Source organism: Felis catus, chromosome C1, assembly GCF_018350175.1.
Source record: "Felis catus isolate Fca126 chromosome C1, F.catus_Fca126_mat1.0, whole genome shotgun sequence".
Lineage (NCBI taxonomy): Eukaryota > Metazoa > Chordata > Mammalia > Carnivora > Felidae > Felis > Felis catus.
This window is the reverse complement of record NC_058375.1, coordinates 88,655,193-88,673,567: the sequence shown is the minus strand read 5'-3', so window position 1 is coordinate 88,673,567 and position 18,375 is coordinate 88,655,193. Positions and strand designations below refer to the sequence as shown.

Here is an 18,375-nt window from a genome sequence, read left to right as displayed (position 1 = left end):
GTGTTACTGTTGTTATACATATGCATATATGAGATGTGTCTGTAAGGCAGTAAGACTATGAGGCCTATGAAGCCGGTCGGATGTGCTCTACCTGAAAATTTCCTATATCTCCATTACCCAAGGAGGATTTTGGCCTGCTCTTTACTGTAATAATTTCTTAAAAATGCCACTGTAGGATTTTTAAATAAAAATTATCATTATCACTACTACTATTGGAAATGGGATTATTTCAATCAGAGAAAATGAAATAGCAATGTTGATTGAAGGCATTACATTGACAGATAGGAACTTAAACTGACTATAGAAAACAAAGACCCCAAGTAAAAGCAATTTATACTCAAGTTTAAATTTGAAAGAGAAAAAAAAACAGGGTACAGTGTTGAATAATGTCTCATTTTTGTAGAATAACAGAAAAAAATCAAAATCTGAATTTAAAAAATATGAATAAAATTGTTCATATCTCTCCTGATAAAAGATCACCCAGGTGTGCTAATGAGAACACAGGAACCGGTTATGTTTAAATAACTTACCAAACTTTATTCGAGTTCTAATACTCTCACAAAAAATTTTAGTTGCACATGTCAGCAAACAATTCTCCTCCTGAGGTACTTTTTCTCCTGGATATAGTTGTCTTCTATGTAGCCACATCTTTCCTTCCACAAACATTCATCATGGAGATAGGTTGTGTCCCAGTTCTTTATGACAAAAAATGCAAACAATTTAACCTTAAACATCTAGGGTTTTTTTTGAACCAGAAAGTACAAAAAACATCTTCACAATAACGTCTATCACTTTTCTAGTGAGAAATCATAGTTTCAGGATTGAATGGGTGATTGCATATGTGGTTTCAAATGTGAATGTTTTAGTGCGGTAATTTTTTTTTAAAGGAGCTGACAAGAGATTTCCTTCTTTTTATGTTGCCAAAATAATATAATAGATAAGATACATGCAGGGTAGATAGATGATAGATAAACAGATCAATCAGTCAATACTCTGGCCATGATTTTATAAAATGAAGGAATTTTTGACAAATTTTGACAAAAAAGTTGAAAGTATGTGATTTTAAATTAAGAACATTATATGATATTAGATAAAATGATCTTCATTTAAAACTCCCTGCATTCTTTTTATTTTCTACTCATTTCACCACAGAGCAACAAAAACTTCCTAATAGATAGGCTCTGGTCTGTGTCAAACCCATGAGAACAACAATCTATTTCAACTCTCATTCCTCCCTGGTGAGGGTTCATCTAATATTTCTGTTTACATTACATTTGTACTTATAACCATTTCCAATTTTAATTCATGGAAAATGCTTAATTTTTAAAAACTGACAGCTTAAAGTTATTTTAATTCTTTTCCAGGTTTGCCCTCAAAAATAGCTTAAGTCTCAGTCAAACACTCAATCATATATGTTTAAAATCAGTGAACTTCAGTTTGTCTATTTGAAAAATAGAAATAGGATTCACTCATTCATTCAGAAACAAGATGCAGATATACATATAGAGTGCAATGACATAATTTCTATCCTCAAGATTATGTGAAGAAAATTATATCTCAGGTATTTAGATGGTTGAAATGTGATAAGATTTAAGAAGAATTTTGCATCAATTCTGATTCAAAATTATATAATTAATATTGCACAAAACATATGTAACAATATGGCCAACAACCTTAAAACACTTGCTATATTCTGTGAAGCTTGGTTGCCAGTTGAAGCCAAGGAAAGCATAAATACATTTCCTGCTCCCTCCTTCTGTCCCTGTTTCTGACATGTATGCAGAAACAAGAGTCTTTAGATTCCAGGACTGTCTCCTTTTTCTCCCCTACAGTTACAGTTCACTCTGGTGAGGTGCTGTTGAAGTATCTTATGCACACAAAGTCACCACCCCTGTTTTTTGACTTTCATCTGTTGACATCATCTCCTGATACTCACAAGGCTCCTGTTACCATGTCAGCTCACCAGAGCCCCATTGTGTTCTCACAAAATGAGGTGAATCCCACCCCACTCTGATCTACCAGTTACTTGGGCCCCCAAACATGGCTTTCTACTCAGCCAAAGTCTTCAGAACATTAACAAAGCAGCTCATTATAAATTAATATATCATTATATATTATATTACACATACAGAAAGGTGTACACAGCATATATGAGCAGTTTGAAAATAAAAAGTATATATACCAGTTGCCCACTGGGCTGGTTTCCCAGTTATGGAATCTGTTGGGCCTGCTCTGGCTACTCCCCTCCCCATTAGGAAAGGAGTTCCAGGAACCACGGGAGCACGAGCACATGAAGCCCTAGTGCCCACTTCTCTGAGCACCCAGGACCCCACAATTCCTTGCCCAGATGTCCCTGACCTTGCTTCTGAAGCCTGATCTAACTCTCTCCCAGGTCAGATACTACCAGGATATGTCACTCTAAACCCCAGGAGTGTTCAAGAGACAGATACTTAGGGGAGGTGTGGGCAAAGCTTAACTAGAAGTGTTGTGATACCCTTTGCAATGCACAGACCTTAGGGGGGACCAGAATTGAGTGGGCCACTATTGTGATGAGCCAGAGGCCATGGGTCTACAGTCTAACTTTTTCTACATCATTATGTTAGAGCATAGAATTCCTAAATTCAAACCTTCCTTTTGGATCACAAAGAAGATATATGTTTCAAGTTAGGAATAAGCAGCAATTTTGCTTAATGGTTTGATAATCTTGATACTGTTAGGGAATAAATAGGCATGCACAATTGATGTTTACTAAACATGGATGAGTCTCTTAATAATTAAGCTGGCTGAAAATGCCAGGTAAACAAAATGAATAGATACTGTATGACCCCATTTATTTAAAATTCTAGGCTTTCATTTTTCTTGAGTGAATTCCTAGTAGTGGAATGGCTGGATCATGTGGCATGTATGTGTTAAGTTTTTGAGAAAATTCCATGTTGTTTCCCAAAGTATTTGTATCATTTCGTGTTCCCACTAGCAGTGTATAAAAGTTCTAATGCCAGTTCTTTCATGTCCTTGACAACATTTGGCATGACTAGTCATTTCATTTTAGTTATTTTACTAGATGTGTAATGGGATGTTGTTGTGGTTTTAATTTGAATTTCTCTAATTACTAATGATGTTGAGTATCTCTGCACATGGTACAACACTGAGAAAAAGTGGTGAATCATTTTGCTTTTATTTAGATTTTTATTATGGTCCAGAATAAAATGTATCTTCTTAAAAAGTTCTGTGTCCACACACAGAAAAAAGTGTGTATTCTGTTGTTGTTATGTAGAGTGTTCCATCATGTTACATTAGGTCAAAATGGCTGATAGTGCCATTCAAATATTCTATATGCCTAGTGATTTTTGTTCTCCTTATCCTACCAATTATTGATAATGGAGTATTGAAATATATCTTTAGAATTGTAGATTTGTGTATTTATTTTTGTAGTCCTGTTAGCTTTTTCTTCATTTTTTTGAAATCTGTTTTCTTGTTTGTTTTTGTCCATAAAAGTTTAGAATTGTTAAAAACCTCCTGATGAAGTCATCCCTTTATCATTGTTGAATGGCTGTTTTAATCCTTGGTAATACTAATGCTTTGAAATATACTTTTCCCAATATTTAATTTTGCCACTTAAGCTTTATATATATATATATATATATATATATATATATATATATATATATATATGAAATATGAAGTATATACAGGTCTTATCCTTTTACCTTTAATGTATTTGGTTTCTTTTTATTTGAAGCATGTAAGTACATTTCTTATAGCACCTAATTATGCTCTTTAAAAAAAATCCAATCTGGGGTGCCTGGGTGGCTAAGTTGGTTAAGAGTCTGACTTCACTTCAGGTCATGATATCACAGTTCATGTGTTTGAGCCCCGCATCGGGCTCTGTGCTGACAGCTCGAAGCCTGGAGCCTGCTTCTGATTCTGTGTCTCCCTCTCTCTCTGCCCCTCTCCTGCTCATGCTCTGTCCCTCTCTGTCTCTCAAAAATAAATAAACATTGAAAAAATTAAAAAGAAAAATCTGATCTGACAATCTCTGTCTCCTAGTTGGAATATTTAGACCATTTGGTATATTTGGTATGTTGTTATTGACATGATTAGAGTTAAATCTATCATATTGCTCTTTGTTTTCTATTTGTACTATATATTTTTAATTTACCTTTTCTCTTTTTCTGCCTGCTTTCAGATTAATTAAATATTTGTATTACTGTATTTTATCTGTTAGTTTATAACTTAGTATCTTTGTTTTGTTAATTTGTGGATGCTTTAAGGTTTATTGCATATATCATTAACTGATCACACTCTAGTGATATTATACTACTTGATATATAGCATAAAAATCTTAAAATTTTATACTTCTTTATCCATTATATTCCTGATGACTGTTGCTCAAATTCTATATGTGGCACATGAAAAATTTTAGAGATAAATTAGGACTCTGAGTGTTAAATTCTTCCAGAGATATTTAGGCTAGGGGAATACCTCCTTAACCCAATCTGAATTTGAGCTGATCAGAAGTTGGTTTGAAGGTAGGTTTTGATCTATTTCTGGTTTGCTCTTACTCTTTGAGAACAAACTTTTAGAGGTCTCACTTAAATGCCTGGGAAGCTTATCAAGGCCTTTATTCCTTAGTGAACTCTAACTTATGAATATTGACTCCTTAGCCTGAAGGAACAAGAAAAGCTTTGCTCAGTTTCTCAGTCCCTTGGCTTAAGAATTCACAATTTGTCAGGAGAAAGATGATGGCAAACATCAGAAACATCTCACTGTGCTTGCCTTCTTTCGAGAATCCTGAACCATCAAGTCCTCACTACCTTAATAGTTTGCCAGTGTTTCCAAACTGAAGACATACTTTTGTTATGTTTTGTGTTGTATCTAGATTTTCTCTAGATGTTCTAATTGCGCTAAGCCGGAGGATTGGTCTATTGAAAGCTAAATTTCTGTGACCAAAAGCAGATGTCCCCTTTGTTCTGAAATTTCCCAATGACTTTCATATGTCATCCATTATTCTGAGTACTCAGTAGCCATTTCAGTATGGAAATTCATAGCATTCCATTCTGAAAGTTTTCTTGAATAATTTTTTATAACAAAATCTTCTCCAGTTTCTATGTTTTCTTTTTTTTGAATTACCCATTACTCAGATATTGACATCCTGAGTAGTTCTCATAGTTTTCTTATCTTTTCTGTAGTTTCAATCCCCATCTCATTCCAGAGACCATCTGTTGAAATTTCTTCAGTTAGTAGAGCTTCAGATTTCAGTTGAATATGTAAAGTGGGGGAATGTAGGGATATAATTTCTTTCTTCTTATGTATGCTCGGGGAAATGTCTTTAACTTTCTTTTTTGAGCTCTTCTTTTGCATCATTTTCATTTCTACTATTTTAAAAATTAATATCCAAGGGTTTTTTTTTTCCTTTGGATTTTTTAAGCCATCTTTATTTGGTCCATCAATGTATTAAATTGTCTTGTCTCTCTAAAAATATTGCAAATAGTTGTTCTTTTTCAGTTTTCTTCCCCCTGCTAATTTGATGTGTATGCGTGTATGTGTGTGTGTATGCACATATTTCAATATTCTATGAGAAGCCTTAATTCAGAGATATTATAATACTTGGCTTATAACAAAAAATGAGAGAGTTAAAAGCTGATTGGTGGTTTTGTCATCTGTCAACTTTTGAGCTTTAATAAAGTGTAGATAAGCATGTAAGTCATTGTCTAAACTTTTGAGATTAAGGAGGCACTGTTTATACTATACCAATATTACAAATATAAATTAAGATTGTGCCAGACAAATCAAGATGTATGTTGATCCATTTATTAAACTCTACATCTTTAAGTACCTTTTTCGAGACTGGTGAAATTCCTTACACAACAATCTTTAAAACTTTTTGCCTGTATTCAAAGATAGAGGTAAGAAAAGTGGACTGAGGATTCTCTATATTCCCATTCAGTATGTTTAAAAACATTAATTTCCCTGTTTTTGAAATGGGACCCACAACCTCAATTCTGTATCATGCCCTAATACTCAGCTCAAATCATGTCTGTTGAATTTTCTCTAGTGAAGCATCAGATTTCTGTTTGGCTGTGTTAAGTGGGAAAATATATGTATCTAACTTTTCAAGTAGTTTTCACCCCAGTTTTCCATATTTTAACTCATATCCAATTAATTCCCAGTCCCACAGGACTTGCTGTCTCAGTAGCTGAGGCTTTTGATTATTCTTTAGTGTGAATCAGGGTGATTTTACTTTTCTTTATTGCCATCATGGGATTTGGTTTTATTTGGATGCTAGGTCAATTGACACTCCTCCATCTACATTTTCTAGATTTCAGAATTTTGTCTCTGCCCCTATACTTTTGTACTTGTTACTTTATGTGTTTAAAAATGTCTTCACTGTAGTTTTAGTGGAGTTTTAAGAGGGAGAAAAATTTTATGTGTATTCAGTCTATGACATTAATTTCAAAATGTTCTTTTTATTTTTGCTGCTGTCTCTACTTCTCAGAATTTGGATATAAATTTGAGAGAGATAGAACAGACGGCAATCTGACTAAGAAACAGAGTAGAATTCCTTATTAAAATATTCATAACCCTTTGACCTTAAGGCATTTCTTTTGGACCCATTTTGCCCTCCTTTTAAAAGTAGTCCTTTCTCAAGTATTTATCTGACATCTTGATCAAGCCATCCTTTTATAGGTGTACCTCACACATCCTCCAGTCTTGTAAGATTTTAGGATAAACACAGCTTAGACTAGAGAAAAGATCTTTGCTTATTTTAAGAATGCTGTTATATCTATAATCAGGTGATTATCTCAAAGAAAATCACTAATTCAGCAAATATTTACTTAAGGTTTTCTATATGGAAAGCATTGCATTGGGTCTTCATAATTCACAGGGTTATTTCATATATTAGCAAGTGAATGAATTACCATAAAGCTAAGAATTAATTGGAGACAAGTGCATCTAAGCATTAGAGCCAGAGGGACCTCAGGGACTATGTACTCTTTATTCTGTAGGTAAAAAACTGAAACACTGAATGGTTTAATGATTCAAAGAGCTGCACCCTTATTGGGGATTAATGAAGTGTCCTAGGGGATTTCTACTCTGGCCAACCCAAATTGAGAGTCAATGGAGTAATTTGGGAAATTTCTACATTAAACTAGAAAATCAATTGCCTATGGTATATTAGCTAGCATCTTGGGTAAAATATAATCCTTATGTTCAAGTGAGTTATCAAATCAATTTTGAACCCACTCCAAATGCATTGGCCTCTAAGCTCCTGCAGTCAGTACTGTAATAGCACAAGTCCTGCTGTATTAGCCAAAGTGCAAACGCCTGTTTAAAAATTACTCATCCTTAGTGAAAATGGCCAAATGTTGAAAGTTATGCTATACATTACACATGCATAGAATTTTACTGCAATTTGGTCTGATTGAAGATTTAGGTAAGACTATTCTGCTTTTCTCTTGTAATCTTTAAGTCAGTAAGTTTTATACTACATAATATTCATCTGTCTTCTTAAGATCATCTTCTAGTACTTTATACATTGTTGGATGGTCACAGGAACAAAAGTATGTCACCATTCAGAGAGATGCTTCAGTGCCCCAAATAGTAACTTCATTAATGTACGGACAAACACATACTATCAAGGAGGAGTGTTGTACAGGATACACTGACACTGGTGTAGTGATTGGAATTAGACAGTCCCTAGGTCACTTTCTAATTTATTAATTTTTCAAATAATGTTATAGTGTAAATAAATATTTTCAAAGCTTCGAAAAAATATAAGAATGTGTTCTTCACTGATGCTTCACTAAGATGTATTTACAGATATATTACTCTAGCATCTCCTTATTTTATATTTAAACCATCATAATAAATTTATATTATACCTATATAACGAAATATGTTCTTTATACCTATACTGCATAAATGTACTCATAGTAATGCTACTTTAAGGCAAATATTGCTACAGCACACAAACATATATACTATATATGTATATACAAATATACATATACATATATATGTATATGTATATATATATATATATACCATATTCATACAAAGAAGAATAAGTTCTGATGAAGTTGGATTAATAAATCAATGTGATGATATTTTTGGAGGAAAGAAGTATCTCAGAGAATGTTTATTCACTCCAGGCTACCTAGGCATAGAATGAGGAGGCTTCAATTTGTTTGTAAAAGCAAAACCACTCACTTTAGAGTAAAGACCATTACACACTGAGAAGTGAATCCCTTGAGTGCACTCCACAAAGTCAAGCCCTCATGGCTGACAGGTTGGTAGATTCCAAGTCAGCATGATGTAGGAGCTTAGTGACCTTTAATTCCACAGACACAAAGGACTTCTATCTAGTTTCCTAACTCCATGGCTTTCAGAAATGAATGCTTGAGTACCCTTCTTTGTGCCTCAGCTGCAATCAGAGTCATTTTATGCCCCTAGAATACAGTTTTAGGTTGATTGAACACATAGTAAAAATACCCCAGATGTTTCCATTGTGATAGCTAAGAAACAGTTGACAAGTGCCTTTTAAATTGCTTTTTGCCACACTGAAAGTTTTGAGATATCTGTCCTTATCTTATGATAAAGTATCATAGTTTATGAAACACACAACAATCAATCCATAAATGTTAGTGAATTTGTTAGTTAAATGTCATATACAAATTGTTTAACTAGACTCTGAGCAGGATGAAGTGCCATTTAAGGGATATAGACAAAGGAAAATAGAATTAATATCACAAGGCCTTAAAGGCATTAAGTGGGTGGTAGTTGCTCAGTAAAAGAAGACAGAAAAGAAGCAGTCTAAAAGATTGGATGGGATAAAGGACTTGAGTTGTGCTTTCCACAGAGGAAGAATACCATTAACAAGGGAAGCAGACGTGAGAAAATACAAGGGGTTTTTTTGATGGTCAGAGAATGAAGGAAAGGTAAAGTGAACAGTCAAGAGGGAGAGGACCTGAGCCTCCAAGTGTTGTAACAGTACAAGATAAGAGCAAAAAGGAGCTGTGATCTGTAATGGCATGTTCCGGCCACACACAGAGGTTTGGACATCTTTTGGCAGGTAATGTGACACCATTAAAAGGTTTCCAAAGAAAATTTAAGACATGATCATACTATTAGTTCTGTACAGAGAGGAGGTGACAGGAAAGAATAAAAAGAGGAAGTCCATCAAGAAGCCCTTGCAGCTGCCTAGCTCCCCAGGAACAAGGGTCTAAACCAGCAACAGTGAAATCAGGAGCACGGATGAGGCGTGTGTGAAGACACCCAAAGTTGTTGGCTAATGGCATTGTGAGAAATCAGGGAAAATTTAAATTGAAGATGACAATGGGATATTAAATCTTACAAATTTAGAGAAAACATAATTCAAAAAAGAAACCCCACAGTGCCTGGATGGCTCATTGGGTTGAGCGTCAGACTCTTGATTTCAGCTTAGGTTATGATCTCACGGTTCATGAGATCACGCCCCACACTGGGCTCTGTGCTGACGACACAGAGCCTGCTTGGAATTCAATCTCTCCCTCTCTCTCTGCTCCTGCCCCTGCTCACAGTCTCTCTCTTCACAAAATAAATAAAATAAACTTAAAAAAGAAAAAAAACTTTAGAAAAAGCTATGTAAAATAGTGTTTACAATTGTAAGCACTGGAATGTAAATTATTTGAATTTAAATTGCAGCTCCACTACTGATCAAATTTGTGATCTTAAAGAACAGACATCTCTGTGCTTCAACCTCCCCATCTGTAAGAGAGCTCATTAAGTATCTACTGCAGAGGGATGGCATGAACACAAAATGATATTATGGATGCAAATAAGTGTTGCCTTGCATATGATAAATATAAAACACTATTATTATTAGTAATGTTACAATATTTCAAGCACAGGGGATTACTTTTATATATGTTGAGTTTGGGGTAATATTAACATCAAATAGGCAATTAGAATAGTGATCAGAACTCTGGTGGGAAGCAGGCAGGTGATATAGGATGTTGTTGTTTAAGCCCATAAATACTTGAAACTCTTAGAGTTAAGAAAAGAATAATAGAAGCCCCATTTTCTAGTCTCTGAGACCAAACCTGGACCTGTTGGGTGAGTCCCTGGTGCCTTGAAATGCCATATAAATTTATGAATCACCAGGCCACAGATGATATTACATCTAACCCAGGTTTCACCATCAGAGCTTTAAAATAAGAACTCAACATTGTTCTGAGATTGGAGAAATCTTTGAAAATCATGGTCAGTTGTACAAAAGTTCAACAACTAATGATAGACAAACGTACAAATTGTCAAAGAGGAAGAATATTGTAATTTGAGAGCTATAAGCCTATAAATTTGGTGTTTATCCTCAGGAACTTTTACAAAAGTAATTAAATAGAGAATTATTAAACCTATAAAAAGATGGGAATATTAGGAGCCTGGGTAGATTCAGTAAGCAAATCCCAGACTAACATAATTTGAGGTTTTTAGGAAGGTTGTCCAGAAAGTTCACAAAGATTTTATAAATTTGGATATTTGAAAGAACTCACCAGAATACAAAAGGAGTATTCACATAAGGCTTTAATATAAAGGCAAAGGTTTTATGCAGTGCAGACAAGAAAGAGTGCAGGCAGGCACTGGAGATCCTTGAGACATCCCATGTGCAAGCTCCTAAAGTTCCTTATTAAGATACCAAGGGGCTTCCTGTCCAGATTGAACCTTCAAGATCTGAGTAATGAATCTTGACCTCAGGAGATCTCAATTTATTAAGAGATAAATTCCCAGTAGATTCTTTTAGGCCTCTCTGGTCACAGAGACAAGCAAGGTGGGCTAACAGATTGTGTCAAATGAATCCAGTCAGTAAACATACTGGTCCTGGAAGTTACCAGAGTAGTTTCAGACTTTAAATCCCACTGCCCTTAACTCAACTAAGAATTAAAATCAGACATCTAGGCATCTCCAAAGATAAGGCTAGAATTTTCCAGCCCAGCTACAAATCAGCTCTATCCTACAAATAGATCAGAGGAGCTCATACACATGAGCTTTTCTAGTTTCAACGAGAAATTTGATGTTGTGTTATCTGTAGCAATTATAAGCAAGATGGAGAAAAATAGATGAGATGATTAGGTTGATTTATAGTTGGAAGAGGAACTTACCCCAAAATATCAATTATCAGAGTAAAATCACTATATAAAGAGATTTCAATAATCAGTGTATGAAAACTAGAAAAATAAAAATTTAAATTTCACAAATATTAAGTCTATATTTAGAACACGTTAATTATTATCCTAAATTGTTAGGGATCAAAGCAATGGGCAGTTTATATGCAGGAAAAAAAGCTTAGTGCTTTCAGCAGACCAATAATCTCAATCTAAGTAAACATTATTTTATTTAAATGCACGCGCGCACACACACACACACACACGCACTCTTCTTCTAAGCTTAGAACAGCTTAGGAAATTATTGGACTTACTCTATCCTGTTGCAGTTTAAATGGCAATTGGTTTTACTTCTGGATATCACAATTACAAGATGACAGCAACATCTTTATTCTGGCCTAACTAGGCTAAACTAGGATTTTTTTTTTTTTATCAAGGAATCAGATCAGTTCTTTAATAAAATAGGTAACACAAAAGGACTTAAATGTATTACATATATTTTAATAATTTTTTTAAATGTGCAAAATTCAGTAGACATGACAAAAGGCATAATGAAAAGTGTGTCTTCTTAACCAGTGTCCCTTATCACCTACACTTCTCTCCCACCAGTGGCTATAGTTCTAGAGAGATTCCATGCATACACAATCAAATAAATCATTTTAAATCATTTTAAACAAATGATCATATACTATACACAGTGTTCTGAATCCTACTTTCAGTTAACATTTCTGGACATCTGTGATAGTTTTCCATTATCAGTACATAATTGGTCTCATTCTTTTTATGCGTTGCATAATATTGCATTGTACAGATGTACTACACATAACAATACCTATTGATAGATTTTAGGAGGTTTAAAAACAGTAATGTTGCAACAAACAACACTGTATAAAAATCATTTCACACATGTAATAATTAATTAATTGGAATTAATTAATCAATGCAATAGGAAGTAATATATTGATTTTAGTAGAATTACTGGGTCAGAGGGAATGTGACTTTAGAATTCTGATATATATTTCCAAATTGTTCTTGTCATTGGTTTTACCCTTTTACATGGTCATGTGCAAAGTACAGAAATATCCACTTTCCTTCATCTTGGCCCATGCAATGTGATGAAAATTTCTCTTTCTCAAAGTAGAAAATTGAATCTTGTTGCAGTTTCAATGCATACTTCCCATATTATGAGTCACATAGATCATATTTTCATATGTGTAAGTCACATTTGTTTCTCTCCTGTGTGACTTCTCTGCATCTTTTGCAGGTCTGGATGAACAATAAGAGGCAGGTGAGTAAAAGGGTAAACTGATCCAGGTGGTGACACAAGCACAAATGAAGGCAAAGTTAGTATGGTGGAAAAATCATAAATAAGATTACAATTTTATAGCAGTAAATGGGGAAAAGAGTAGTGGTGAGAAATGAGGCTGAAGAGGATGACAAGCATCGTATCATGGAGAGTCTAGTGTATCTACTAACAAACCAGATTTAGCTGAGATCTTTAATTATAAGAAACACCTGGGATCCTTTTAAAGTAGCATCTCAGGATGCTTTTCTCAGCATTCTACTTCTTCAGGATTAGGATAAGAACCATGGACCTGGTGCAAACTGTGGTGTATTAATGGATCTGAAAATCAGTCCTGTGGCCCTCACATACCAGTGTTTGAGGTTTTTTGTTTGTTTATTTTTAATTAAATACAAAGTAGAGGAGGAAAAAAAAGAGTGTGAGATAAAAGGGGGAGAGAATGGAGGGAACAAAAGGAGAGGAGAAGAGAGAAGACAGAAAAGAGAATACAAAAATGCATTGCAAGGTACATGACTTTGATTCCAATAAGTATGTTTATAAATAAATGAGTATGTATTTGTGTAGGCTGGTGTTCTGGGAGGTAATAGGAAGATATAAAATGTATTTTTTTTTGCTGTGAGCCATGGTTTAAAAGTTTGAAAATCACTGCCTTAGGCTAGGTGGTACCATTGAAGGATTTTTAAGCATATGAATGGCAGGATCAGATTGAATTTCAGATTTATCTGTTAAAAGGCCTACAGGGCAGAAAGCCTCTTCCACAAATTGTTTGTAGGCAGATCTATAAGCCTCACTTGAATATATTTAAAGTAAAATCCGGTCATTTGACATGCAAATGAATGTGCATGTTTTTTAAAGTAGGAAAAAAAAAAACAAGTTTCCATGAGGATCTTTCTTTATGCAATATTTCATTCATTCATTTACTTAGCTATGTATCCAGTACATACATTATTTTAGGCACATTTGTAGGTGCTGAAAACACAGCAGTGAATGAAAAAAAGTCCCTGCCCTTATTAGGCTTATAGTCTAGTCAAAGTGCACAGGATAGTAAACTATGTAATAATTTGCATTTTAGAAAGATGGCAGCAACAACACCCCCATGTCTTAGGCTCTTCCAACAGTGTTACTCTGTTACTCTATCAAGTAGTGGGATCTATGTCCATTGCCCTTGAAAATGGGCATGCTTTGTGATTATGTTGGTCAATTAAGTATGCTGGAAAAACTTCTTGAGGTTTTCAAGCACACTGTAAAGGATCAGGCTGCCCTGAAGCACTCATATGTAAGGAATCCCAAATTAGCCCTTGCTGAGAGCTCATGTGGAGACACCATGAAACTACATGGAAAACAGAGAGAGAGAGATACCTGGCCAATTCCAAGTTGTTTCAGCCCCACTCTTAGAGCTGCATCCACTATGTTCCTGCAACTATATGAGAAACCCAGAGCCAGAATGACCCAGGAAAGCCTTTCTGAAATCCTGACACATAGACACCATGAGAGTTAATAAAATCATCATCCTTCTTTTGAGCCTCTAGATTTTGGTGTGATTTGTTATGCAGCAATAGACAAAGGGAACAATGACAAATAAATATACAGTTAGTCAGTGATAAAGTACTAAGGAAAAACATAAACTAGGGTAGAGCTAAGGGGGTTAGGAATTGTAGGGGAGAAAAGTACTGTACTATGTAAGCTGGTCAGAGGAGGTCTTACTGATGAGTGATGTTTGAGCAGAGGTAAGAAAGTAAAGGAGCAGCCCTGCAGGAAAGTGGAGAAAGCATTGCAGAAGTCAGAAACAGTAGATAGGAAGACTGAAGTAAGTCCGGAATGCTTGGTATGTGTTCAGGACATGAGAACAGAGAGAATGAGAGAGAAGGTGATGGAGAAGAGATCACAGAAAAGAGAGGATGGAGAAGAGGAAAAAGAAACCTAAATAATGTGGACTACTATAGGCTGTTCTAAGAACTTTTATTTTCACTCTGGGTGAGATGGGAAGGTTTAGAATGGTTTCGAAAAGGATTTTTCTTAAAGCATCTTTCTGGCTTCTGCATGAAGATTAGAAGGGGTATAAGGACAGATACAAATTTAAAATAAGAAGCTTAAGACTCTCCCTTGAAAATCAGGGAAGGGAGTCCCCTCATCCCTTTTCTTAGAGCATTTTTCTTAGAAAACTGGTAAGTTCTTTCATTGTCTTTTTGAAATTTATGTGAATCTTTTCAAAAGGTAAATAAACCTCCTTCCAGCTTTATAACCCAGGAATGTCTTTCTCAAGGGCCTGGGAACCATCTCTTTGAAAAGTAATCATCAAGAACGATAGTATCCCTACTCCCAGTCTCTGCCATGGGAGGGGAGGGCGCAGGAGCCTAACTTCAGCAGGCTCCTTGCTCTGAGCTGTTAAACAACCTCTGGAAATAAAGGTATGAGAAGGTTTCCTTAACCCTCTTTGGATAAAGCCAATTAACTAACACAGATGGTCAACTACCAAGTGAATTTAGGATGAACTATGTGACAAATGGTGCTGTCAAGTCCTCTTGAGAACTCCTTGTTGTTTATCTTGGAAACATGTATGTAATTTGCTTAGCTATGTAAAAGGGGAGATTTCTTTCTTTCTTTGCAATCCCTCAGTGAATTGCCTGTTATGTTCATCAAACTCTGGTTTAATGCGTATTCAATAATAAAATTGTTTTCTTTCTCTTCTATCTTTGTGAAGAGACTTTCTAGGTAAAAAAGATGTTTTGTGTTTTAATTAAATATCCCAGACAAGGGCAAGGATAGAATCAAAGAAAATAGTTATGAACTTATTTTGGTATTCTGAGATAGGTGATGATGGCTTACAGAATGTGCAGTAGTGAAGACTAAAATGTAAACCAAAATTATTCATTCTTTCTTTCATTCTTGTATTCATTCAACTAAATGTTCTTTCCTGTCTTCCAGACATAAGCATAGACCCTAACAAGTTAAAATAAATAATACTGATGCTATTTATCAAATTTGAAAGTCTTTTAAAATTTTTCTGATAATTCAAATTACATGTTTCATAATTCTCCTAGGCTTTCAGTTAGTGTAAAAGATGCAAAGCTGATTTATTCACTTTTAAATGATTTGGGGGAGTATTTTTATAGGTTATCAAATCAAAGTCTAAACTTCACCATTATGAATAGCATATTCAATGCTAAAATATATGAAACCATATATGTGCATGATAATAAATAATGACAATGATACCAAAATACTAAAAACAAACTCTAAAATTAAGTTTATTAAAGTTTGTGTCCCCACTATTTATATGGTGTCTTTTGTAGCTTTTTTTTTTTTTATTGCGGGGAGAAGAGGTAAAAAAGAAGAAAAAGTAAAATATCTTGGGTGATTTTTTCCAAGGTAGGAAAAACAGGAATAATTGGTCATTCCCAATCTAAGTCTCAAACTTTCTGTCTAACTTTTCTGATAGGAATCAGGGAGGTTACCTGTGTTAGAGTTTTATAAGGGTACAGAAAGCAGAATCCATGCCCATTATCTGGAATCCAGAAAAGTCCAGGCTTTAGCTGAAAAATGAATACTAATAAGAGTATTGAGCCTCATTGAAACCAATAGCTACTCACGAGCTAAGTGAGCATTTTGTTTAACATAATCATCACTCCAGACAGTTTGTGTGAACTTACTCTGGTGACAATCCCGTATAACTCCGAACCTCTTGAAACAACACAATTTAGTTTTCTCAGAACAGGGAAATAAAAATATGCAAGCTCTTTCACTGATTTCTGGGCCAGCACTGGGACTAGTTCTTGACAGCCTAATTATGCCATACATGAGGGAGTGATTTTATCTTCCAAATTGGTTTTTATTTTGTTAGCATGAAACATATTCTATTAGGAAACAGGAATTTTAAAGGCAAGCAAAAGTAAACATCTACATAGCTAAACCACAACCTGAAATAATTATGGATGCTATTTTGTCCTATAAAAATCCCCCACTGAGGAAGTTAGTTTGAGTTAGTAAATCATTCAGAAGGGCTGTCTTCACTAGTTGAATCTATTCAATGATTGTTCAACTTCCTGGTTGGTGTTGATAGAGCTAAGACAATCATTTCAGTGAAGGGCAATGCTTTGGAGTAGAAGGAAATTCATGAAATCAGAATACCTAGGGTCCTCAATTTCTGAGCGTGTAAATTTAGGTAATGAGGTAACATTAAGCTGAGTAGCTGAGTAGCTCCTACTCCGCAAAATAAAAGTACTGATAATAACATTTCCCCCTGTGTAGCACTATTAATATGAGTTGAATGAGAGCATGCAATTACAAGAACCTTGAGAACAGTAAGTTGTTTCTAAATGTAAGGTATATTATTACTTCCACTATTAAAAACATTGATTGTAGAGTATCAAAATAGATTATAAAAGTTCAAAGAAAAATTTTTTATTTCTTTTTGTCTGACCTACAGGGATGTCACAACAATCTATAAAATCATTTAAAATGTTACAATAACCCAAGTAAAAATTTGTACTCTTTTTTTTAAATTTTTTTGAAAAGAGAACTGGGTAGATGAGAGTCAGGGTTGGTGGGAACAAAGTCTGAATTATGTGTAATATATGCCTAATGCTTACCTCCTAGTATATAATAAACTCGTGGGAGAATTAATAAATGACATATTATATACTTAGCCCTTTAGTAATAATGTATTGTTATCTTGTCATGCTCTTGCTTAAAAGGATTGGCAAAGAAAAATCTCTGCCTAAAGAGGAAAAGTCCTTTTAAAGAAGGTAGAAGTCATATTCACACGTCTCTCCTCATTTATCAATTCAACAAATTATTTATTGAGTTCCTTTTTATTGCTAGGCATGTGGTAGCCCTGATAGAATGCTCCATATCTGAAAAGTATGAGAAAGTGGAAAAACATAGAAAGCACATTTATATGTATTCATTCAATGAAAATTAATTGTACCCTGTACCATTCTAGGCAAAGGAGACATAGCAATGAATAAGATTAGCATTACATTTGCTATCTCAGGACTTATAAAGTGATCATTAAGTACATGTTTAAAAATATTTTTTTAAAAATCTGACTGTTATGATTGGGAAATGCAGAATAATATGGGAACATAAACCTAAATTTAAGAGTCAGAGAAGGTGAAAAGAAGAACTAATACATAAATTGACATCTGAAGAGTGATTCATTAAAATGAAAGGTAAGATTGTCCTAAGAAGAGAACATTTCTGGTGTAATTATATGCAGACAAGTTGGAAGGACTCCACCTCCCCCTTCCACATATAACTGAGAGTTTCTTTATTAAACACCACCATAGCACTCTGTACTTTTGTAACACTCCTCATATTTATAATTATATTTTAATGCCTATCTTATCAAACATTTTGGAATCTCCATAAGGGCAGGAAAACTACCCCATTCATCACTGTATTCCATCTCTTAGTACAGAAATGGCTATATTAAAAAGCCCAATAAATAAAGGCTAAATACAATGAGTTAATGAAAGAAATTTAGTGAGTTGTGAAAGCACTAAAAGTATCTTGGAGAGAAATGATATTGGAAATATGGCCAGAGGCCAGATGTTAATTCTAATTTATAGGATAGCTATTGAATTATTTTATGGGAAGCACTAAGATGATTACAATTGGCAGTTTGGGACGAGCACTCTGGCTGGAGAATAAAGAAGAATTTGGAGGACATCTTACCAGAAGGAAAAGACACCAGTTTAGAAAACTGTTGCAATAATCTTCATGATGATAATGGTGGCCTAGTCTAAGGTATAGTAGTAAATATGAAAAGTAGAGGATGGATTCTGGAAATATTTGGAATGCTAAATTAAAGAAAAAGGCAAAAAAGACAAATATCCCTACTTTGATTCTGCCTTGGTCAGTCTCTCTATACAATAAAAATATCCTGAATATCTAATTTAAGCTCAGAGGATGTAGAGAAGCTCACAAACA

The 18,375-nt window shown here is 34.5% G+C and overlaps 1 protein-coding gene across 1 annotated transcript in view; it reads right to left on the bottom strand.

Moving 5' to 3' along the window:
* Window positions 1-516: 516 nt before the first annotated feature.
* The window catches only part of AMY2B (amylase alpha 2B), a 198,112-nt gene continuing 180,253 nt past the window's right edge, over window positions 517-18,375 (bottom strand). The window contains exon 12 of the transcript XR_006584605.1: window positions 517-695. The gene's annotated coding sequence lies outside the window, so the exon portion shown is untranslated. The remainder of the gene's footprint in view (window positions 696-18,375) is intronic.